The sequence below is a fragment of the Schistocerca nitens genome, chromosome 3, assembly GCF_023898315.1.
Source record: "Schistocerca nitens isolate TAMUIC-IGC-003100 chromosome 3, iqSchNite1.1, whole genome shotgun sequence".
Taxonomy (NCBI): domain Eukaryota; kingdom Metazoa; phylum Arthropoda; class Insecta; order Orthoptera; family Acrididae; genus Schistocerca; species Schistocerca nitens.
Window position 1 is genome coordinate 610174676 of NC_064616.1, and position 25079 is coordinate 610199754.

The following is a 25079-nucleotide window of genomic DNA, read 5'->3' on the forward strand; positions in this document are numbered from 1 at the left end:
CTCGACAGCCGCCGACGCCGACAGCAGCTGATCACGGACCTCGTATTGCCAGGTGGTAGGGTCGTAATGACTCAGGCGGCGGTTACAGAAGCCTTTGCAGATCACTATCGCCGGTTTTACGACGAGGTGAATACTGAGGAAGTGGAAGCGGACGATCACGACATACTGCAGCACTTGTCGCACACCCTAGACAATGCAGCAGCGGCGAAGCTGTTAGGTGGAATTACACGGGACGACATCGAGGACGCTTTTAACAAGGGAGCACTCAACAAATCTCCCGGGCCAGACGGACTGCCGCTCGAGTTTTATCGGACTTTCCGCGATCTAATGATGCCCCGATGGATCATCATGTACCAAGAACTGATGACCCCCGGTTCCCACGTGCCACCTGCATTCGTGGAAGGTCTCCTTATACCGATACACAAGCCTTCCAGAGGTCGGACGGTCGAGAACTACAGGCCCATTACAATGCTCAACTCGGACTATAAAATCTTCGCCCGACTACTCGCCAGCCGCATAAAGAAGGTTCTGCCCCTACTCCTCTCAATGGAGCAAACGACACAGGGCGGAGTGACCAATATGCAAACGGCAACCAGCGAATGCAGGGATTTAATAGCCATCGCCACATCCTGTCGCCTTCGAGCTGCTCTGATCTCCATTGATTTCGACCACACCTTCGACAGAGTTCACCACAAGTTCCTTCTGTCCGTTATGGCCCGCATGGGCTTCCCGCCTGACTTTCTCGACATCTTTCAGCGCCTTTTCCGTGGAGCTGCATCCCGTGTACTGGTGAATGGACGGATTGCGGGTTCCTTTCCGATCCGATGGTCAGTTCGCCAAGGATGCCCACTCACCATGATCCTTTACGCGATCGCACTCGAACCACTTGTCGGAGGGTTGAAAAACAGGCTCTCGGGAATGTCATTGAGGGGTCACACCTTTCACTGCAGGATATATGCTGATGACCTTATATTACTTGTCCGATCTGGTGACGAGGAACGCTCGGTGATACAATGGATCAATCGCTATGGATTGGCAGCGGGCAGCCTCATGAATGTGGCCAAGTCGGCAGCGATGCCCATAAGGGAGAGGTCTACAGGAGGACACTTTAGCCCCACTCCCACTAGTTAACAAGATCCTGTTCTTGGGCATAACATTTACACAGGATGTGCGCCGCACGGCTGCCATGAACTATGGACGATTACTACAGGCCATACGCACAGGAGTTCGCCGGAACTTACTTCGACGGATGGACCTCCTACAGCGTGTGGAATACCTCAACCTTCACGTGGCGACTAAGATGATCCACATGGCCCAGGTCCTACCGATACCGATGGCACACAGACTGCAAGCAGCGTTTGGATATTACATTACCGCCGGACACCTATTCAAAGTCCGCTACGAAACACTCACCCTCCCTCCGCGTGATGGCGGACTGGGACTTACAAATGTACGAGCGAGAGCTACAGCGTTATACTTGTGCACAATGATGAAACTGTGGACCCACAAAGATGCTTCCCTTACGGGACGTCTGTTAGAGGAATTGCTGCCGGCGTCTCTTCTGCCACCTGTTACGGTTGCGCACATTACACCTTCACTCTCGCATCACTCGGCATTTATTCTTGAGTATAGTTACGTGCACCCAGACCTTCCCAACACTCGCACTCCCAAGGCGAGAGACGTTTACAGACTGCTGCTAAGGTCCATCCCTCGGAATGTGATTGAGAGGAAGAGCCCTACGACCCTATGGCCTGCAGTGTGGAGAGCGGTCCAGAAGCCGTTCCTCCCCACGCGGGTACGAGCCGCGTGGTACCAGGTGGTGAACGGGAAGGTTGTAACACGACAAAGGCTGCACGCTATTGGGATGACGGATTCCCCCCTTTGCCCACGTTGCCACCTCGTGGATACTGACGAACACCGCTTAACATGTGGATCGGCGTTAGAGGTATGGCTGCTAGTGCAGAAGATCCTCGCCTGCTACCTACGTATCGCGCCTCGCACAATTGAGCCGCGGCTCCTCCTTTGTCCAGAGGATACTTATTTCCCACCTTCGAAGACTCACGATCTCACATGGTTTAAAGGCATGTCCATACACTACCTCTTTCGAGATAATGAGAAGATGGTGCTTGATTACTGGCAATTTCTCCAGGACAGTCACAGCACAATTGGGTGTACACCCCGATACCGACAACTATTTGCGAACTATTTGCGCAGTGCCTTCGATAACTCCCCTCACAGTTAGGGAGTACCGGGCAGAGGATGACCGCCGACATGGGGCACCACACGCTGCGAAATGTTGTACCAATTTGGAACATGGAATCTGTACGCAGATGGGCCATGCACATGGAATGGCGTGCGGGATTTGGTTACATTTTTCTTTCTTTACTATCTATCATCACACTATTAGTTTCAAATTCTATTTCATAGTTTAGAAGGAACTCTTGTTATGTTGTTGCTACGGATGTAATTTTCTAATAAAACAAAAAAAAGATGGATAGAGCGTCTGCCTTAAAAAAAGAATTAAAAAAGAAAGAAAAAAAAGAGGGACAGAGCGTCTTAAATGTAAGCAGGAGATCCCGGGTTCGAGTCCCGGTCGGGGCACAAATTTTCAACTCTCCCCGTTGACTTATATCAATGCCTATATGCAAAAAGAAAAAAAAATATCTATGGTCTGGGTTCGATTCCAACTTCGGTCGATGATTTTAGATAGGGAGAGACAGATTCCATTCTATTCTGGCTACACCAGGTGAAGAAGATATAATGGCATTGTGGTCTGAAATTCACATTAAAAATGATATTCCTTCTCTACCAAGTAGACGTTAGGTTGAGCCACAATAAAGTCTGGAGTGGCGACATGTAGAAACTCTGTCACCAGTAACCTTTCTTATACTAATTATTTATTTCTAGTGACGAAACAAACGCTATGTAGGCTCACAGGACACTTATTCCCTCTTTTATCTGAGCTTCTGTATGTCGATAAAATTGGTTCTGAACTAGGAATGCAACTCAGACCGGCCTAAACGCGGAATTTGATCCCTTCGTGACAATATAGCTCGGCTACAATTTGTTGTTTGTTCAAAACTGCAGATTACTCAACATCTCCACATATTGCGCATCAATGGGTTCGAATCCTGGCCCCACACTAATGATTTCACTATGTATTATCAAGCTCTAGCATGAGAACACCTATCTGCTGGTGGATAATAATTTCCATTTTTAATGTATTTTCATTCGTTGTCAACACTAACGATATTTGACGTTTTTGACTCCCAATGAGACACAGAACTATCTGCGAGATCACTGCAAGTTCAATATATTATTCCGAGCTGCTGGTGCAGAAAAATTCGATAGCTGAAGCCTCTTTGTGTGTAGTCAACAACGATATGTGTGGAGCTCTATTCCCAGTCAGCACTGAACTCTTCGTCATATTATTTCTAGTTCAAACGCGCTCACATGTCGCTGCTGGTGCAACAAACCCATATTTAACGTTCGTTTTCTCTAGAGTATAACAGCGATAGGTGCCGGGTTGCAGTCCTGGGAAGGAAAAAATTAATGTTTCGTCTCGTCATTTCAGTTAAAACATCTAGCTACTGCCGAGAAAATCCGATATGTCACTGTTGATTGTGCTTCGATATCTATCTTATTAGGTTCTGGGTTCGAATCCCTGTCCAACACAAAGCTTTACCTCACGGCATTTAAAATAAGTTACTTGTCAAGAAGCAATATTTAACATCTCTCGTAGTTCGTTAACAGGGACAATAGGTGCTGGGTAGGAATTCGCGCCCGTTAAAAATGTTTGCGTTATGCAATTTAAAGTTGGTATTTGCTAATTGATACTGTCTAAAATTGAGGTATATCACTCTCTGTATGCCTAATCAGGAATGACTGTTAGTTTCCGTCAGTCACGAAATCTTTGCCTAGTCTGCATGACCTGGGTTTGAATCCATATGCAGAACGAGACGGTTCGTCGTGTCATTTGAAGTTCGTCGATATCCTCAGCTAGATGCTCGTGAATAACTTAAATTTTTAATGTAATTTTGTGTTAAATAATAAGTACGGTATGTTACTTTGAAGAGGAAATCATGAATACGACGAACTTACTTCGTGCATTACCTATCTGACGTAATAATGAGAGTGGTAACATTTCAGGTATGTCATTTATTGTAATAAATGTGAGCTTACAAGCCTTAAGGACAGTCTTACCTGTGATAAGGTGTTCCCTGATATTTGTAGTATCGTAGTATTACTTTACATCTTGAGTTATTGCGATACAGAGCAGAGTTTTCTAGTGGTGACTTGTTGGAACCATTTTCAATAGTCAAACGACTGTACAACAAGGAGCGAATAGAGGACCTGCTAGACAGCTGGGCTATGTGGGTTGCATGCGAATCAGGCGAAATGCAATTCAGGTCGTTCGGCTAGTTTTGAGCATGACTGTACATAGGGGCTGACATGCGGTAAAATGAATCGCGCGCGTTACTTTTACTTTTCATAATGCAGATTTTAATTTGCTGTGCCTATGTTTAGATGAATATTCTTCTTACATATCATTACGTGCTGTTGCTCAGGTTTTGCTGTTGCAAATGACAGATGTATGTACTGTTGTTCTGATGGACTTCAGGTGGCCGGTCTTAACGGAGAAAAGTTTTTAGACATAAAATTAACCGCGGGCGTACCCCAAGGGAGTGTTATTCAATACACATACAAGTGAACTTGTGGATAATGTAAGAAGCTCCACGGGAATTTTCGTGGAGGATGCTATTGTTCATGGAGAAGTTGCAACACCAGAAGATTGTAGCGAAATGCAGGATGGCCATTATAAATAGGGTCGATGCCTGTTACAGTGACTGACAGTTTACCCTCAACATCTGCAATTGTAACGTATTGCGCATGAATATACTTAAAGCATCATTGTATAACTACACGATTGTACAATGATCATAGGAAGAAATCGCATCCATTAAAAACCTAGGAGTTTGCGTACGAAGCGATTTAAAGTGGACTGATCACACAAAACGAATCGTATGAAAGGCAGATGGCATCACGAGGTTCGTTGCGAGAACACTCGGAAAGTGTTGTTCACCCAATAGGGGGATAGATTATAAAACCCTCGTGTCTCCGATACGTGAATATTGCTCATCAGTTTGGGATCCGTATCAGAAATGACTGGTAGAGGAAACAGAAGATCCAAAGATTAGTAGCACGATTCGTCACAGATTCGTTTACTATGTGTGATAGCATTACAGAGGTGCTCATCCTGTGGCAGACGTTACAGAAGAGATGTTGTGCATCAGGGTGTGGTTTACAGTTAAAATCCGTGAGTGTATTTTCCTCGAATATATGTATATGTAACTGTCTTCTGTGTCTGTCTCTGAAAAAGATCACAAACATAAAATCAGAGAGACTCTAGCTAAGACAAATGCTTACTAACGTTCGTTGTTCCGACCAATCATTGGCGACTGGGACAGAAAATGGTTGAAGTAAAAGTAGTCACCAATTAACTTCCGCAACGCACCATAAGGTAGTTTGCAAGTGTAGGTCTAGGCCCAAACACTCATAAAAGTGAACAATAAGTAATCAAGTGTGAGGATGTTTATTCTCCCAAACGTTCTTCAGGAATTACGGAACATAGTTTGACAACAAATGAAAATGAACGTGCATAACCACTGTTCTTATAGAGTAGTTCTCAGTGCGCTGTAACTCAACAAAATGTAATGTAACTGATTTAAAAAACTTCATATTTAATGTCATAGAACTGAAAATAGACAAAAGCTCTCTTGGAATTATCACAATCCGGATCTTGTGTAAAAAGTAAATGCTGATGCCTTTACTACGACAATGATCTGCACCTTCCCTGAGACAAGAAACTTAAAAGCTTTTTTATAGTTCATAATTTCACTTTATTACAGCCTATGATATGTTTTAGGGGAAATCTGTACACTCACAAGAAAAAGGTGACCAGGAACTGGTAGTCAAAACGACATGTCTTGGGTTTTTCTTTCGTGGAATCTGTCGTTAATAATATGGACGCTTTCAAAACACACTGCGAAATTCTTAAAGCGAATAATACACGAAAAAACGACATGCACTTTAATAACATTTCTTCCATCACCGTACAGAAATGTGGGCCGTATTCTGCAGGTTTAATTTTCAATAAGCTTCCAGCAGAAATGAAAAGTCTATGACAAAGACCCAAGATAAAATCCATGTTTAAAGACTTCCTTGTGACATACTTATTTGTTCTGCAGAGGAATTTCTCGCAGTTGCTTAGGGAATTTCAATGTAAAATGCACTGACGGAAAAAATCGAAACACCATGAAGGAGTTATGGGACATCAACGAAAGTTGGTAGGCGTGTTCTTACATCTAAAAATGATGTATATTAAAATTTCGCGCCTGTCGCCGAGGAGTGGCGCCAGTAGCGCCACTATGAGGATGCAAATAAGACTTGCATTCAGTATCGCTGTGACGTTCGTGAGCAGTTAAATTTGAGATTGTGCATGGCGAGTTGATGTTACTGAAGAACGCATTTCAGGCGACAAAGATGCCGTTCTCAACACCTCACTGGCAATGAGTTTCAATACGAGCATCCGTCAAGCTATCAGCAAGATTGCGTAGTAATGCGGCAATCATTAACTGCGCATCAATATTGTCCAAGCGATCACCAATTACACGCAAGTCCTGATTGGGGGTTTCGGCAGATGACCTAATGCGCGACATTAAAGTAGCGGCCAACTCACGAAGCTGCCTAGTGTTGTTCAGCACATCGATTTCCAAACTGACGAGCTGGGTTGCGTGCAAATTCACTCCCTCCTATTTGCTTTCCACCTCCTTCCGAACTTCCTGTAATGCCATATTGACGTTAGGTATTTTCTCTGCATCGGCTGTATCAAACATTGTCTTTAGATCCTACTACCTGCGCCCATCCTTCCTATTTTCCGTTTAACCAGAGGGATCAACTCTGTAGTCTGACTTAGTTGCATCTGTAGCTTTGGAAACTCCAATCGTAACAAGCGAGACTCTCCGTGTGTACTGCTATACCCTCTCTGATTACTCACCATGCTGTGCAATTTTCCAAACGTTTCTTCCAGTATCCAAATCTCGTTCCCGAGTGCCCAAATGTTGGAGTTTAGCTTAATGTCCACTGCTGATCCGACATAATCACGTCCGTCTGCTTGGAAAACACAAAACCCGACACACAACGTACCTCAACTGCTCCGGCCACATACCCGTTGTACTATAGGCCTAACACGATAAGACTGAATGCTCCATCCCCTCTCCATTGACCGAAAGGGCTCCTGGATTTTGCTTCCATCTTCTCCCATCCTGGGATAGGACCGTGCATCCTACGGGGAAAGAAAATGGTAATATGAGTCCTGCAGTCTTGCTCTAGGTCTTAGCATATACCTATGATTCGTCGTATTATCCTGTTTCATTCACTTTGCTGGGCCCTTTTTCTCCTCGTCCGTCGTTTCTGCCCCCCCACCTTACTTCCCGCTTATACGGAAACTGCAGTCACAAGAGGCAAGTTGTCCACATGCCCCTTAAATGGCCAAATTTGGCTAACGCACACCATCTAAGAGCGGGTGGCGAGCTGCAGTTTAACGTTAACTGACGACGTCATCTGTATTACCTGGTAAGGACCATTATACAGCGACACAAACTTCATTTTCCCCTTCGCTAACATAACCCACTGACCCACACGGTACTTAGATAACACTGTTTTCACCTCATTCGCCCTTTCCTGTTTCTCTAAAGCCTTTGTATTCATTTTTTTGTACATGTCTTCAGATAAGTTTCACTGCCCTAACGAAATCCTTCACTGACGAGACATCCCTTGTAGTGGGGCCTTGCAAAACTCACTGAGTGAAGACATCTTGCTTCCAAAATTTTTTTCGTATGGGGATAACCTTGTTCTTGTGAACTTCCAAGTTGTATACAGCGACGACGTTGGCCAATAGGACGTCCCAATTGTTATGCTGGGAATTTATGTACAAATCCAACATTTTCGCAATTGTCCTGTGGACTCGTTCTGTGCAACCATTAACTTGGGAATGCAGAATGCACATCAGAAATTTCTTAATGTGCAACAACCTGCATACCTGCTGCATTACTTTCCACATGAAATTTGTGTCCTGATCCCTGATTATGGTTTCAGGTGTCCCAAACTGAGCTATCCACTGGCTCACCAGTGGCTGAGCCACTGTTTTGGCTTGGTGTTCTAGTAAAGTTATCGCGAAAACGTAACGAGAAAATGGCCAATAATTGATAATACATAACGGTACCCTGCTGGTGTTAGTGCTATGGGTCCTAAGATGTCCAACCTTACCATTTGGAAGGGTTTACCACCTTCTAGTAACTTCTGTAGTTTAATTTTCTGGTGGTTAAGTTCTGCTCTCTGAGACCACAGAACACAACTTTTGTGGCCCACGCCCTGTATACATATCATCCACCAATACTTCTGTGCTGCTGTTCTCTCTGTCGCTCTTTCACCTAAATGTCCTGCTAAAATTGAATCATGGACTTGCCTCAACAGTTCATCATGCAATTTCTGTGGTACCACTAACCATGGACCATTTCATGTCGGTTGACATGGTACTGCATCCTAGATGCAGAACTGCTGTTGTTTAGTAAACCGCTGACAGTCCAGGTCGGCACTTTGTGCTGACCTCCACTCACTTACATCAATGCCTGTGCATTCCGTAGCATGTACCTTACATCTGAGTCTGTCTGCGTTAGCGTGCGACCTCGCCGGCCGATGTACTACCTCATAATAGAACTTGCTTAACCACACAGTCCATCTTAACAATCTACTCGTTTGGATCTTTAAGTCCTGAAAGCCACTTAGACGCTGTGTAATCAGTCAGCGCTTTAAATCGTCTGCTGTATAGGTAACAACAAAAGTACCTAGTTCCAAAAATCACTGCAAGCATTCCCTTCTCTGCAGTGGAATAACTTCATGCATTGTAACTGAGCTACTGTGAAGTATACTCAATAGGGTGCTCCTATCCATGTACTTCCTGACCCAAAATAAATCCTAGCGCAAAAGAGCTTGAATTCCAAGAAAGAATAAACGGTTTTTCAAACCTTTATTGACCAAAATGGGACAAGGAGACAAGGTGTCAGATCTTTTAACTTCTGGAACGCCCCTCACACTCAGCTATACAAAGAAACTTCACTCCTTCCTGTAACAATTACGTGGGAGATCTTGCAATTTCTGAAAATTTTGGAACATACCTACACTAAAAATTAGTGGCCCCAAATAATTGCAATTCCTTTAGTTTGGTGGGTGTTGAAAAATTTTGAACGACCGCAAATAGCTTTGGATTGGTACGAATTCCATCCTGCCCTAAAAAGTGACCGAAATACCGAACTTCTTGCAATACAAAATGACATGTGTGTAAAGTCAACGTTAACTGTGCAGCACATAAATGATCGAACACTTCATGCAACTGCTCCAAATGATCTGGAATATCCTTTGAGTAGACGATTATGTCGTCCAGGTACATCAAGCACTATTTTGGTTTTAATCCAAGCAACACATTATCCAAAAAATTCTGAAAGGTTGCTGATGCGTTTTTAAGTAGAAAACGCATGCAGTGAAACTTAAAATGTCTAATCAGCATTGAGAATACAGGTTTTGGTCGGTCCTCTGGCGTCAGTCCCTATTGATGGTAACCACTACACAAATCCAGTGTTGTGAAGTACTGACACTGACTGAAGTTGTTCATTGTCTCTGTTATATTAGGCATAGGTTACACACCCGACACCGTTTTGTGGCTAAGGAACTGGTAGTCACAACAGAAACGATATACATTGCTATCATTTGGTGAATTTTAGCTTATAATTACAATGGGAGAAGGCCAGGGACTACAATTAAGTTCTACGCTGCCATTTCTAAGTTGATCATTTACAAACTCTTCCATAATTGGCTGTAAATGCCTTGGAACTTGATATGATCATTTGTAGGTGGGAACTTCACTTCCAGTAGGAATTTGGTGGTGAACAAACAGTGTTGCAGTTAATGGACCCGACAGATTAAATAATTCCACGTACTCACTCAACAGTTCTTCCGATAATGTATTATCCTATGCTTCAAGATGTGCTACCTTATGCTTTAGCTCTGACCAGTCGACAGACCCTCCCGACATTGTGTAATTTGCTGTAAAATCAAGGTCTAGTTCATCCTCATCTATTGCTATTGTTATAGTCTTCAGTCTGAAGACTTATTTCATGCATCTCTGCATGCTACTCTATCCTGTGCAAACCTCTTCATCGCCAAGTAACTTCTGCAACCTAAATCCTTCTGAGGCCATCCCAGCTACCCGTGTGGTCTAACGCACGGCTTCCCGAGCAGGAAGGGGCATGCCGGTCCCCAGCAAAAATCTACCCGGCAGATTAGTGCTGAGGTCCAAGGTGCCGGCCGGTCTGTGGATGGTTTTTAGGCGGTTTTCCATCCGACTTGGCCAATGCGGGTTGGTTCCCCTTATTCCTCCTCAGCTACACTACGTCGGCGATTGCTGCGCAAACACTGTCTCCACGTACAAGTACACCATAATTACTTTACCACACAAACATTGTGGTTACACTCGTCTGGAATGAGACGTACCCAGGGGGTCCACTGGTGGAAGAAACGCACAAAAGCCCTGGGTTCGGTGTGGGGCGGCGGTGGGGTGAGTGGACTGCTGTAGCCTGTTGTGTGGTTGTGTACCACTGAGGGCTAGGGTGGGGTTGAAGCCTCTCCATCGTTTCTAGGTCTACAGTTCAATACATACATACATACATACATAAAGGCTTCTGAATCTCCTTACTGTACTCATCCCTTGGTCTCCCTCTATGGTTTTCAATATTCTATGTCAGTAAATTTCCTTCTTTCAGAAACGTTCTTCTTACAATTTCCAGTCTCCATTTTATACCCTCCCTACTTCGACCATCGTCAGTTATTTTAGTGCTCAAAAGGCAAAATTCATCCACTACTTTTAGACTCTCGTTTCCTAATCTCATACCGTCAGCATCTCGTGATTTAATACGACTACATTCCGTTGTCCTTCTTTTGCTTAGGTTGATGTTCATCTTATATACTCCTTTCAAGACACTGTCCATTCCGTTCAACAATGTCATTGGAAAACCTCAAAGATATTGTTTCTTCTCCCTGGACCTTAATTCCTACTCCCAATTTTTCGTTTGTTTCCTTTACTGCTTGCTCGATATACAGACTAAATATCGGGGATAGGCTACAACCCTGTCTCACTCCCCTCTCAACCACTGCTTCCTTTTCATGCCCCTCGACTCCTATAACTGCCATCTGGTTTCTGTACAAATTGGAAATAGCTTTTCGCTCCCTGTATTTTATCCCTGGCTCCTGACCTAGTCATGGTGTTCGTGGAGGTAGTGTCCCAAGACTATGGCGACAGTGCATTACTGCAACGCACCGCATACGATGACTCCCATTACAGGTGGCTGCCTGCTGACGTCGTCTGCCAATATTGATGGTGATGACTACAGCAGTGGTGTCACTCTGGCGCCTCCTAGGCGACGAACTCCATAGCGATGGTGACAATTATAATGACTACGATGACAGTGAAGACTCCAAAGTGGTGCCAGTGCTGAGTGACACAGGTTCTGCGTCACTCCAACGCCTCACGACAGTCGATGATAACGAGATAATTTTTGTGGTTCTTCGTCACAAGTAGGTCGGTGAAGTATTCTGGTGTTGTTGGGCTAGAGTAACTGACCCGATTACCACCCTGGCGTGTGGCTGAGCTGCACAACAGCATGTAAAATACATACAACTTTTGGCCCCAAATATTCCTTCACATTCTAACTAACTTCATTACTGTAAGGCTCCTGCATTTAACTAACTTAATCGCTCTAATCATTCGACCATCTACACCAGATATTACTTCTGATTTACTCGGTGACTTTACATCAGTTACCACGAACTATGAACTTTGTGACAGGAAATCATGACTCCAGTCGCACAGCCGTTACAATGCTCCATAAGCAGGCAACTTGATTAGAAGTCTTCTGTAAGGAACAATGTCAAAAGCCTTATGAAAATCTAGAAACGTGGAATCAATCTGAGGTAGCCTGTCGATAGTGTCCGCCCCAGTAGCCGAGTGTCCGACGCGACCGTTCCTCATACGAGTGCCCCTAATTTGATTCCCAGTACTGCCAAGGATTTTTCGTTGGTAAAAGGATTGCACCGACGTGAACTTAGCCTCCTGATGCCAGTCGAGAAACTACTTGATTGAGAGATAGCGGCTCCAAGATCGGAACATCAACAGTGGCTGGAATGTGGTTTGCTGGTATGATACCCCACGAACCATACCCGATGACGGACGAACGAGGATGGCATGGTAGTCGGTCGACTATCCCGCGATCTTCAGGGTTTACTTTTCCTTCGTATAACTAAAGAGCAGTTGTGTTTAAAAAGAAGGGTATTTTCTGAATCCGTGTTGGTTACATGTATATAAATCATTTTCTTCGAGGTAATTCGTAACGAAGAACTGCCGGTGTAATTGTCTTGTTGGAAAAGTCCACTTGTGTAGCAAGGCTGTTCCAAGTGAGTTATTTACAGTTTTCTCGCTGATTGAAGTTTCTGAAGATAGCGGTGTAGATAAAACCTTGTTCACCCAGAAAAACGAAGTGTTTTATGTACTTACAGGGTGTTTCAAAAATGACCGGTATATTTGAAACGGCAATAAAAACTAAACGAGCAGCGATAGAAATACACCGTTTGTTGCAATATGCTTGGGACAACAGTACATTTTCAGGCAGACAAACTTTCGAAATTACAGTAGTTACAATTTTCAACAACAGATGGCGCTGCAAGTGATGTGAAAGATATAGAAGACAACGCAGTCTGTGGGTGCGCCATTCTGTACGTCGTCGTTCTGCTGTAAGCGTGTGCTGTTCACAACGTGCAAGTGTGCTGTAGACAACATGGTTTATTCCTTAGAACAGAGGATTTTTCTGGTGTTGGAATTCCACCGCCTATAACACAGTGTTGTTGCAACAAGACGAAGTTTTCAACGGAGGTTTAATGTAACCAAAGGACCGAAAAGCGATACAATAAAGGATCTGTTTGAAAAATTTCAACGGACTGGGCACGTGACGGATGAACGTGCTGGAAAGGTAGGGCGACCGCGTACAGCAACCACAGAGGGCAACGCGCAGCTAGTGCAACAGGTGATCCAACAGCGGCCTCGGGTTTCCGTTCGCCGTGTTGCAGCTGCGGTCCAAATGACGCCAACGTCCACGTATCGCCTCATGCGCCAGAGTTTACACCTCTATCCATACAAAATTCAAACGCGGCAACCCCTCAGCGCCGCTACCATTGCTGCACGAGAGACATTCGCTAACGATATAGTGCACAGGATTGATGACGGCGATATGCATGTGGGCAGCATTTGGTTTACTGACGAAGCTTATTTTTACCTGGACGGCTTCGTCAATAAACAGAACTGGCGCATATGGGGAACCGAAAAGCCCCATGTTGCAGTCCCATCGTCCCTGCATCCTCAAAAGGTACTGGTCTGGGCCGCCATTTCTTCCAAAGGAATCATTGGCCCATTTTTCAGATCCGAAACGATTACTGCATCACGCTATCTGGACATTCTTCGTGAATTTGTGGCGGTACAAACTGTCTTAGACGACACTGCGAACACCTCGTGGTTTATGCAAGATGGTGCCCGGCCACATCGCACGGCCGACGTCTTTAATTTCCTGAATGAATATTTCGATGACCGTGTGATTGCTTTGGGCTATCCGAAACATACAGGAGGCGGCGTGGATTGGCCTCCCTGTTCGCCAGACATGAACCCCTGTGACTTCTTTCTGTGGGGACACTTGAAAGACCAGGTGTACCGCCAGAATCCAGAAACAATTGAACAGCTGAAGCAGTACATCTCATCTGCATGTGAAGCCATTCCGCCAGACACGTTGTCAAAGGTTTCGGGTAATTTCATTCAGAGACTACGCCATATTATTGCTACGCATGATGGATATGTGGAAAATATCGTACTATAGAGTTTCCCAGACCGCAGCGCCATCTGTTGTTGAAAATTGTAACTACTGTAATTTCGAAAGTTTGTCTGCCTGAAAATGTACTGTTGTCCCAAGCATATTGCAACAAACGGTGTATTTCTATCGCTGCTCGTTTAGTTTTTATTGCCGTTTCAAATATACCGGTCATTTTTGAAACACCGTGTATGAAACATTTCTCGTAGCTGTTCAAGCCATGCAGTTTCTTATTATTTTCTTAGATTTGGCGATAAATACTTCCTACACTAATATTTATAGTTCACAGCTCGTTCTCGGTGCCAAAGCATTTCTCTTAGTAAACACGAATGTCCAAACACTGTATCTTTCCGATTACTTTGTGTAGTATTTACCCACGACAGGAAGCACTTCGTTACATTTGTATTTCCATTTGAGAGTCCACGCTATGTATCAAAAGCAGTTCTCCTAGCAAACATGTTACTCCGCTGTCAGAAGATCTTAGCTATCAAATTACTGCATCACACGAAACGAGTCAGTAAATTTATACTTTAACTTCACTGACCGCGCTATGCCTAGATAACAGACAGTGCTATACAATTAAAATACAGTCTTTTAATTTGCTGTAAACGCGCGATTTCTTCGCTTGCGCTCGCCAGTAATAATCCCCTCCACTTCTCTCCGGACTGCTTTATTACCGCTTCATATGGCGTCGTATCGATATCTTTCAAAGTTCTGTACACTCGGACATGTGCACGCACAGGCAAGCAACTGATTACGGTTTCAGAAAAATGTTGGATCATTTATTCAAGAGAAAGAATTCATAAATTGAGCAAGTCAATAATGCGTTCGTCTACCTCTAGCCCTTATGCAAGCAGTTATTAGGTTTGACATTGAATGATAGAATTGTTGGATGTCCTCTTGAGGGATATTGTGTCAAATTTATCCAACTGCCAATAATATGCCAACAGTTCTCAATTGGAGAGATCCAGCGACCTTTCTGTCCAAGATAAGGTTTGGCAAGCACGAAGACAAGCAACAGAAACTCTCGCCGTGTGCGGGCTGCCTTTATATTGCTCAAGTGTAAGCCCAGGATGGCTTGCCATGGTGGGCAACGAAAAGGTCGTAGTATGTCACCGACGTACTGCTGTACTGTAGGATGTCCTGCTACGAAAAGAAACCGCACCCCAGACCATCACTTCTGGTTGTCGGACCATATTCTGGGTCGGGGAACCACCGTTGTCTGGGGCATCTCCAGACACGTCTTCGGTCCGGAATCTCATTGACTGGAGCAGAACTGTCTTCAGTGATGCGTCTCGCTTGCAATTGAGCCCCGATTACCAGGGAAGGCGTGTCTAGAGGCGCATCTGGAAGTGGGGGAATATCCCTCAGGAGGACATCCAACAATTTATTAATCAGTGCCGAGTGGAATAACTGCTTTCATAAGAGCCAGATGTTGCTCAGTTTCTGAAGCTCTTTGTCTTGAATAAATTATCCAATTTTTCTGAAATTTTAATAGTTTGTGAGCCTGTACACATACATCACATCTACTGATTTCCGCCCCATTCAGATAATTCCTTCATCGTGCGTCTTTCCTCTTTTTTCTTAGCGTGTATTACATTAATTAGAAGTTAAAAATTTATATACAGTTTTATGCACATAGAAATACTCCAACAATGTGTAACGTCGGGAGTTAATGCTAGATAACATTCGTTGCTATACAGCCCGCAGTATTGGAGCCGGAGGCTGTGAGGGCAAGTGCAAGTTGTGTCCTGTCAATGAGTCATTTACACCTGCTGCTACTGCAGCGTGTGAACGCGCCAGCGTGTCTCTTCGAGCAACACTATGTTCATGTCAGCTATGAACCTAAATAAACTATATTAAATATCATTTGATCATTTTAAAAATCAGTACACTACCTTTGGACATTCAGGAGAAGATTGTATCAAAATTCCAACGTGGAAACTATCATAGTTTCAGATATATTAAAAGTTGCTAAAAACTTTAAAAAAACCTGACACTTAGGAAACTAAATTCAGTTAGGAAATATAGTAGTTTATCCTTTGGTATTATCTAAAACATAAACGGGACTCGCAGGGTGCAGAATTAATTAATTGAGGTTTTTCATATTAAAACTTTGATTGTTTTTCGTTTGCGTAATATAAAAATCAGACAAAATTGTTATTGGTGTCTAAGATTGTTGTGGGAGTATATGTGAGTGAATGAGAGTGTGTACGTGGGACATTCGTCAGATTTTAATGTTGCATTATATACCGTCTTAAATAACCTGCAAGAGCTATGCAAGCCTGTCATGGGAAAATGTTCATAGGGGATTTACCCAATTTGCTGATTACGTATGTCTACGTGTCATTGCTATTGTAACAGAGCAGCCAGAAAGTCGGCTGGAGTATTATCTGTATGTAAAGGATATTTCCAGATTTATTGCCTTTTCGTTTTCGTTTATTAAACAAAAAAAATGGTTCAAATGGCTCTGAGCACTGTGGGACTTAACTTCTGAGGTCATCAGTCCCCTAGAACTTAGAACTACTTAAACCTAAGTAACCTAAGGACACCACACACGTCCATGCCCGAGGCAGGATTCGAACCAGCGACCGTAGCGGTCGCGCGGTTCCAGACTGAAGCGCCTAGAACCGCTCGGCCACACCGGCCGGCGTTTACTAACCATTACTTTAATATTTGTATATCAGAATGACGTAGATGCGCCTGTATGTAAGGATTGGTGCAGGCCAGTTTTGGAGCGAGTATGATCATGAGCGAGCATTCTGATTGGCAGCAAGTTTGGTTAGCCAATCGAATTGAGACGGTTCCCGCTCGTTACATGATAGTTATACTGGGAGTGAGGAGACAAGAAGGGAGCCTCTGGTTAGGTTTGAACGCGGACGGTGATGTTACTAGTGCGGGTCAAAATAATATGTAAAATGAAGGAATACTGAGTTCCTCGCATTTGATACGTGTCGTGACAAACGCTGATGTAGTTATGGGCAGTTTTGTGAAGTTTGGAAGTTCTAGAACTGTTTAGTTCGACAGATATGCGCGTGTGAAATTTGACCTTCATAGTATCCGCATGGCAATGTTGCAGTATTCAACCACTGAGCATTTTTTGGCGAGGAGTTTCTTTTTTGAGAAAACCACAAGAAGGACCGAATGTAATAACTCATGTTAGTAGTGAAATTAATGAGTGTGAGAACGTTCTTTAATTCGTGTCGGGTTTGTAGAGATTTCTGGCTGCTGTGCGTGTGAAATGAGTGTACGAATTGTGAATGTGAAGAAAATAGCCAGTAGTTTAAATGTGGACTGAATAGTACCGTTTCTTTGGCTAGATGGACAAAATAAACCTTTTTGTGTGGAAATTTTGGACATTATTTTCCAGATGCCGATCCATTTTCTTACCGCCCGATATATTTTTTAATGGCAGTTTTCTAAAGGACTTTACTTCATTACTAGAGATGTGCGGCCTCACTAAGTGTTGGTATTAGATTGTGTTTTTTTTATCAACGTTGCTTTTACATCATCTTGAAAGTATCTATGTTGCCAAGTGGAGAGACATCGAGCAGAAGCCGTTCTGAGGTAGGTGAAGTCATTTGCAGCATGCTCACGGCAATACTCGAAATTCCAGCCACGCCGCGATTGGTGCACCGGTTTCCGGGAATTACAATAATGAAGTTCGGAAATGTAGGATCTTTGAAAAAAGCAGCAGTGTTGAAATGGACTCGTAAAGTATTCACACGTTAGTGATATAGGAACTATTGTGGGACAGTAGACAAGTGTCTACTGATTGGTAGTTGGAACACAGCAGCAAAGAACTTGAGTGCAAAGGCACTAGTGAAGTATACAAGGCAGTGAAAACAACTGACGGTCCACAGTAACAGACTATGAGATGACAGCACAAGATCGACAGGTGCCACGCTACAGCAGCCAACCGGTGGACAGAGTAGTTGGCAGCCGTGTATGGAACGCTGGCCTGTAAACTGGATCGGTGAAAGCAGGACCTGGAGAACGTACCCACGGTATCATCCCGCCGTGCAGTCATCCAGACGGGGGAAAAGATAAGTAGGGTTCTAATTAAAGTTTTGTGTGTGTGTGCCAAGAAACTTTGCAGAATGGCTGAAAAGAATCAGGAAATGGTAGACGAGAAACTGAAGGTAGATTTAGGTAATGTAAATTAGGAAGATGATTCAATGATAGGTAATTTCAGTTTTGAGGTATCGTGGTTTACCTGAGCCAATTGCGTCTAACTATGGTGTAGATAACGAACTGAGCACGGTGGAAGCCGATGCTAAATATATACCTGTTACTGCTAAAGAAATAAAGCAGGAACTAGTGTCAGTTGATTGTGAAACAAAAGAAAGTGTGTCAGGGATGTTAATGAACATTTTGACCAAGCTGAATGGTTTGGGTTCCGAAATTAAAAGTCATTGAGTTCTGATATTGATGAAAAAATTAGAAAAATAGGTTCAGATATAAAAACTTCCTTAAGTTCTGGAATAAATGAGTTATATACTGAAGTTGAACAGGGGCTTACCAACTTGTTAATAGAAATGTAAGCTAAAATGAAGGACAAAATTTCCAAATTGAGGGAATTCTAGAATAATGACATGGCTTTGTTTAGTAATAATATGGAAAGTTAGGTTAATCTGGTTAGACAAGAATTTAACACTGCCATTGTAACAGTGAAAAGTGAACTAACTTCAGAGATTCAGCAAGTTGCTGAGGACAAACAACGGTCATAGCAACAGTTACATTTAGAATTAGACAAAGTTAATGAACAGGGTCATAATGTAGAAAAGCACTGTGAGTAAAGTCACACTGCATTAGCAAGTAAAATCAAAGAAGGAAAAGATGTGTGTGCGAAGTTTGGTATGCAAGTGGTTAGTGAAATTACTAACATAGAAACTAATATGCAGCAATTCATTACCAGCGTGAATGAGCAATTGTGTGAGCATGAGGGTAGACTATCCCCAGTAGAGCAAAATGTTAACAACCATAGTGACTGTGTAGTAACTAATGGTGTAGTAGAATAATCTGAAATTGCATATGTAACTCTTCGACAAATTTTTCAAATTTGATCCAAACAAGAATGTGCACCCAAAAGAATTCTGGAGCAACTTTGAGGATGTGTTACCTAAAGTATGGAATGACAAGCAAAAAATAGGTTTTATTACATCTAATTTAATGGGAGAAGCTAGAATTTGGGGTAATTTAGCTTTTGATAAGTTGGCGGACTTCAAACAGGCCTTTTTTTGAAGAATATTGGGGAAAAAGGAACAAAAAATGGATGTGTTGAATAAATTCTGGTTAGGGGGAAAATATGATTCTAAGAGAGATAATATTAAAAGATTCGTACAAAAGTGAGTAATTACCTTATCTTACTTAAATACAAAAGTAGAGACAGAGCAAATAATCATGGGCATTGAAAACAAATTGCTATTGAGCTGGCGAAATAAAATCATTTTGGCACCTAGGGATGACATTGGCCGGCTTATTCATTATCTTGAGCGAGTAGAAGACACCTTAAAAGAAGAGGAAAATAACAGAAGAGAGTATAGGCCTCCCGTTAGGTCAAATGACAACAGAGCTGAAGTCAATGTAAACAGAACAGGCGTACAAAGAGGTAGCAGTTATAGAGGCAGATAGTCCGCAGCTCGTGGTGGTGCGGTAGCGTTCTCGCTTCCCGCGCCCGGGTTCGCGGGTTCGATTCCCGGTGGGGTCAGGGATTTTCTCTGCCTCGTGATGACTGGGTGTTGTGTGATGTCCTTAGGTTAGTTAGGTTTAAGTAGTTCTAAGTTCTAGGGGACTGATGACCATAGATGTTAAGTCCCATAGTGCTCAGAGCCATTTGAACCATTTGAACCATTTGAACCATAGAGGCAGATACCAGGGGAGAGGGGCCTATGTTGGAAATATGTTCAACGATCGGGTACAATACTTTGATTACCGTAGGCGCAGCCCGACAGGTGACAGAAACGTCGGAGGCAACGGCGTCACAAACTGTAAGCACTCTGTAATGATGGTAGCATTATCTGACTGAAATCACGGAAGTTAAACCCGCTAGTGACACCCCTTGTAAGGAAGGCACCTGCTAAAAAGCATAGGGGTAGCATAATAGAAAATAGAACGGTAGAGGGGAATGACACTGCAAAACAATTTTGCTACACAGTAAAGTCAATATTTTTTGTGAAAGAGAAAGCTCAAATAAAGATCGCAGGAACCATATTAAGAAGGAACTAAATACAGAAAGGGAAGACTCAAATCAGGAGGTTGGGGTGAATCAGCACTGAAAAACAGATGAGAGGCCTACTAGAGACAGTGGAAGTAGCATTATTATCGGGGAAACAGTTGTGGATGTGCCCAAGGAAGAATATAATAGAGGAGAGGAGATTGTGAATAGACCGAATCCAGTAATTTCGGAGAGTGAGGATGAAGGAACGGAAGAGGAAGAAGATGTAAATGATTTAAATAATTCTGACAACACCTTGTATAGGGTTGCAGATACAAAGAGTAGCATGGAGGGTGAGAAGTTAGAACAATGTTTTGATTTGTCTATAGTGGAATGGATAGTGAAAGCCTCCACTAATAATGAAGTGAAAGGGGAGCCAGTTAAGTTAAATGTACTTTCCACAGGAGGGGTAAGTTTCGACAGATGAGAGGTGGTGCACGATTTGCTGGATGAGCCTGAATCTAAATGTCTAAAAATAAATCCTAGACAACCTATAATTGAGGTAATGGTTTTTAAGGAAAAAGTTAAGTGCCTTGTTGACAGTGGTTCTGAAGTATGTGCAGTGTCACAGGATTTTGTGAATGCTCTCCGTGAAAGAAAAGAAGTAACTATTATGCCAGTGAGTGGGTTAAACATTATTGTGGCCACTGGTAGAAGCAAGAAGGTAGTTAAGCAAGAGTTGATGGTACCCATTACTCTAGGTGGGGTTCAATTAGAGCAGAACTTTCTGATTATTAAAGGACTAAGTGTGGAAATGTTAGTCGGTGCTGACTTTTTACCAAAATACAAAGGTAGATTAGATTTTAGAAACATTGAGGTGGTAATAAATGTACAAGGGGAAACTATATTCATTCCTTTTGTTGGAGAAAATGGGTCCATTGCCAAAGACTTGCCAATACGCTGTTGCAGAACCACGGTAAATGTTGAAGAGATTGATGAAGACGGAGAAGGGAAAGAAGTAGGTCCTGTTGAAATAAAATCATTTAAGCAATTGGGAATCAGAAACATGCTTGATTTAATATTAATGGAGCAGCAATTAAATAACAGCCACTAAGGAGCCTCAGAGGGCGTTGCACTCTATGCAATGGTAAGTGTTTGACAAACACTAGGTGCTCGAGTTATTGACAATACTATTCCCGTTTCTTTTCGTACTGTTAATCTTCCTCTTCATCATTCAGAACTTTGACTATCGTCTTTCCTTCTTCTCTATCAGTAAATAGTGTACTAGAGTAATACAAAATTTATAGAAAGCTAGTGTTGCAGTAGAAACTAAGAAGTGACTAATCAGATGACAGAGAGGAATGAAAAGTATGCTTGAATGTGATGATACAATAATGTTGTTGTTGTTGTGGTCTTCAGTCCTGAGACTGGTTTGATGCAGCTCTCCATGCTACTCTATCCTGTGCAAGCTTCTTCATCTCCCAGTACCTACTGCAACCTACATCCTTCTGAATCTGCTTAGTGTATTGATCTCTTGGTCTCCCTCTACGATTTTTACCCTCCACGCTGCCCTCCAATGCTAAATTTGTGATCCCTTGATGCCTCAAAACATGTCCTACCAACCGATCCCTTCTTCTAGTCAAGTTGTGCCACAAACTTCTCTTCTCTCCAATCCTATTCAATACCTCCTCATTAGTTACGTGATCTACCCACCTTATCTTCAGCATTCTTCTGTAGCACCACATTTCGAAAGCTTCTATTCTCTTCTTGTCCAAACTAGTTATCGTCCATGTCTCACTTCCATACATGGCTACACTCCATACAAATACTTTCAGAAACGACTTCCTGACACCTAAATCTATACTCGATGTTAACAAATTTCTCTTCTTGAGAAACGCTTTCCTTGCCATTGCCAGTCTACATTTTATATCCTCTCTACTTCGACCATCATCGGTTATTTTACTCCCTAAATAGCAAAACTCTTTTACTACTTTAAGTGTCTCATTTCCTAGTCTAATTCCCTCAGCATCACCCGATTTATTTCGACTACATTCCATTATCCTCGTTTTGCTTTTGTTGATGTTCATCTTATATCCTCCTTTCAAGACACTGTCCATTCCGTTCAACTGCTCTTCCAAGTCCTTTGCTGTCTCTGACAGAATTACAATGTCATCGGCGAACCTCAAAGTTTTTACTTCTTCTCCATGAATTTTAATACCTACTCCGAATTTTTCTTTTGTTTCCTTTACTGCTTGCTCAATATACAGATTGAATAACATCGGGGAGAGGCTACAACCCTGTCTCACTCCTTTCCCAACCACTGCTTCCCTTTCATGCCCCTCGACTCTTATAACTGCCATCTGGTTTCTGTACAAATTGTAAATAGCCTTTCGCTCCCTGTATTTTACCCCTGCCACCTTTAGAATTTGAAAGAGAGTATTCCAGTCAACATTGTCAAAAGCTTTCTCTAAGTCTACAAATGCTAGAAATGTAGGTTTGCCTTTTCTTAATCTTTCTTCCAAGATAAGTCGTAAGGTCAGTATTGCCTCACGTGTTCCAACATTCCTACGGAATCCAAACTGATCTTCCCCGAGGTCAGCTTCTACGAGTTTTTCCATTCGTCTGTAAAGAATTCGCGTTAGTATTTTGCAGCTGTGACTTATTAAACTGATAGTTCGGTAATTTTCACATCTGTCAACACCTGCTTTCTTTGGGATTGGAATTATTATATTCTTCTTGAAGTCTGAGGGTATTTCGCCTGTCTCATACATCGTGCTCACCAGATGGTAGAGTTTTGTCATGACTGGCTCTCCCGAAGCCATCAGTAGTTCTAGTGGAATGTTGTCTACTCCCGGGGCCTTGTTTCGACTCAGGTCTTTCAGTGCTCTGTCAAACTCTTCACGCAGTATCTTATCTCCCATTTCATCTTCATCTACATCCTCTTCCATTTCCATAATATTGTCCTCAAGTACATCACCCTTGTATAAACCCTCTATATACTCCTTCCACCTTTCTACCTTCCCTTCTTTGCTTAGAACTGGGTTTCCATCTGAGCTCTTGATATTCATACAAGTGGTTCTCTTCTCTCCAAAGGTCTCTTTAATTTTCCTGTAGGCAGTATCTATCTTACCCCTAGTGAGACAAGCCTCTACATTCTTACATTTGTCCTCTAACCATCCCTGCTTAGCCATTTTGCACTTCCTGTCGATCTCATTTTTGAGACGTTTGTATTCCTTTTTGCCTGCTTCATTTACTGCATTTTTATATTTTCTCCTTTCATCAATTAAATTCAATATTTCTTCTGTTACCCAAGGATTTCTATTAGCCCTCGTCTTTTTACCTACTTGATCGTCTGCTGCCTTCACCACTTCATCCCTCAGAGCTACCCATTCTTCTTCTACTGTATTTCTTTCCCCCATTCCTGTCAATTGTTCCCTTATGCTCTCCCTGAAACTCTCTACAACCTCTGGTTCTTTCAGTTTATCCAGGTCCCATCTCCTTAAATTCCCACCTTTTTGCAGTTTCTTCAGTTTCAATCTGCAGTTCATAACCAATAGATTGTGGTCAGAATCCACATCTGCCCCAGGAAATGTCTTACAATTTAAAACCTGGTTCCTAAATCTCTGTCTTACCATTATATAATCTATCTGAAACCTGTCAGTATCTCCTGGCTTCTTCCATGTATACAGCCTCCTTTCATGATTCTTGAACCAAGTGTTAGCTATGATTAAGTTATGCTCTGTGCAAAATTCTACCAGACGGCTTCCTCTTTCATTCCTTCCCCCCAATCCATATTCACCTACTATGTTTCCTTCTCTCCCTTTTCCTACTGACGAATTCCAGTCACCCATGACTATTAAATTTTCGTCTCCCTTCACTACCTGAATAATTTCTTTTATCTCGTCATACATTTCATCTATTTCTTCATCATCTGCAGAGCTAGTTGGCATATAAACTTGTACTACTGTAGTAGGCATGGGCTTTGTGTCTATCTTGGCCACAATAATGCGTTCACTATGCTGTTTGTAGTAGCTAACCCGCACTCCTATTTTTTTATTCATTATTAAACCTACTCCTGCATTACCCCTATTTGATTTTGTATTTATAACCCTGTAATCACCTGACCAAAAGTCTTGTTCCTCCTGCCACCGAACTTCACTAATTCCCACTATATCTAACTTTAACCTATCCATTTCCCTTTTTAAATTTTCTAACCTACCTGCCCGATTAAGTGATCTGACATTCCACGCTCCGATCCGTAGAACGCCAGTTTTCTTTCTCCTGATAACGACGTCCTCTTGAGTAGTCCCCGCCCGGAGATCCGAATGGGGGACTATTTTACCTCCGGAATATTTTACCCAAGAGGACGCCATCATCATTTAATCACACAGTAAAGCTGCATGTCCTCGGGAAAAATTACGGCTGTAGTTTCCCCTTGCTTTCAGCCGTTCGCAGTACCAGCACAGCAAGGCCGTTTTGGTTAATGTTACAAGGCCAGATCAGTCAATCATCCAGACTATTGCCCCTGCAACTACTGAAAAGGCTGCTGCCCCTCTTCAGGAACCACATGTTTGTCTGGCCTCTCAACAGATACCCCTCCGTTGTGGTTGCACCTACGGTACGGCCATCTGTATCGCTGAGGCACGCAAGCCTCCCCACCAACGGCAAGGTCCATGGTTCATGGGGGTGGGATACAATAATATGGCAATCTTTACAAGTCACAAAAGCTTCTAAAATCTCTTGATACAATAATATGGCAAGAGATTTTAGAAGCTTTTGTGACTTGTAAAGATGCTGTAAAAGTAATGTGACAACGGGAAGAGAGGATTGCCTGCCTAACGAGTAAAAATAATTTTTGTATTTGAGATAACTTGAAAGCTACAGAGGTGTGCTTAAGTGTA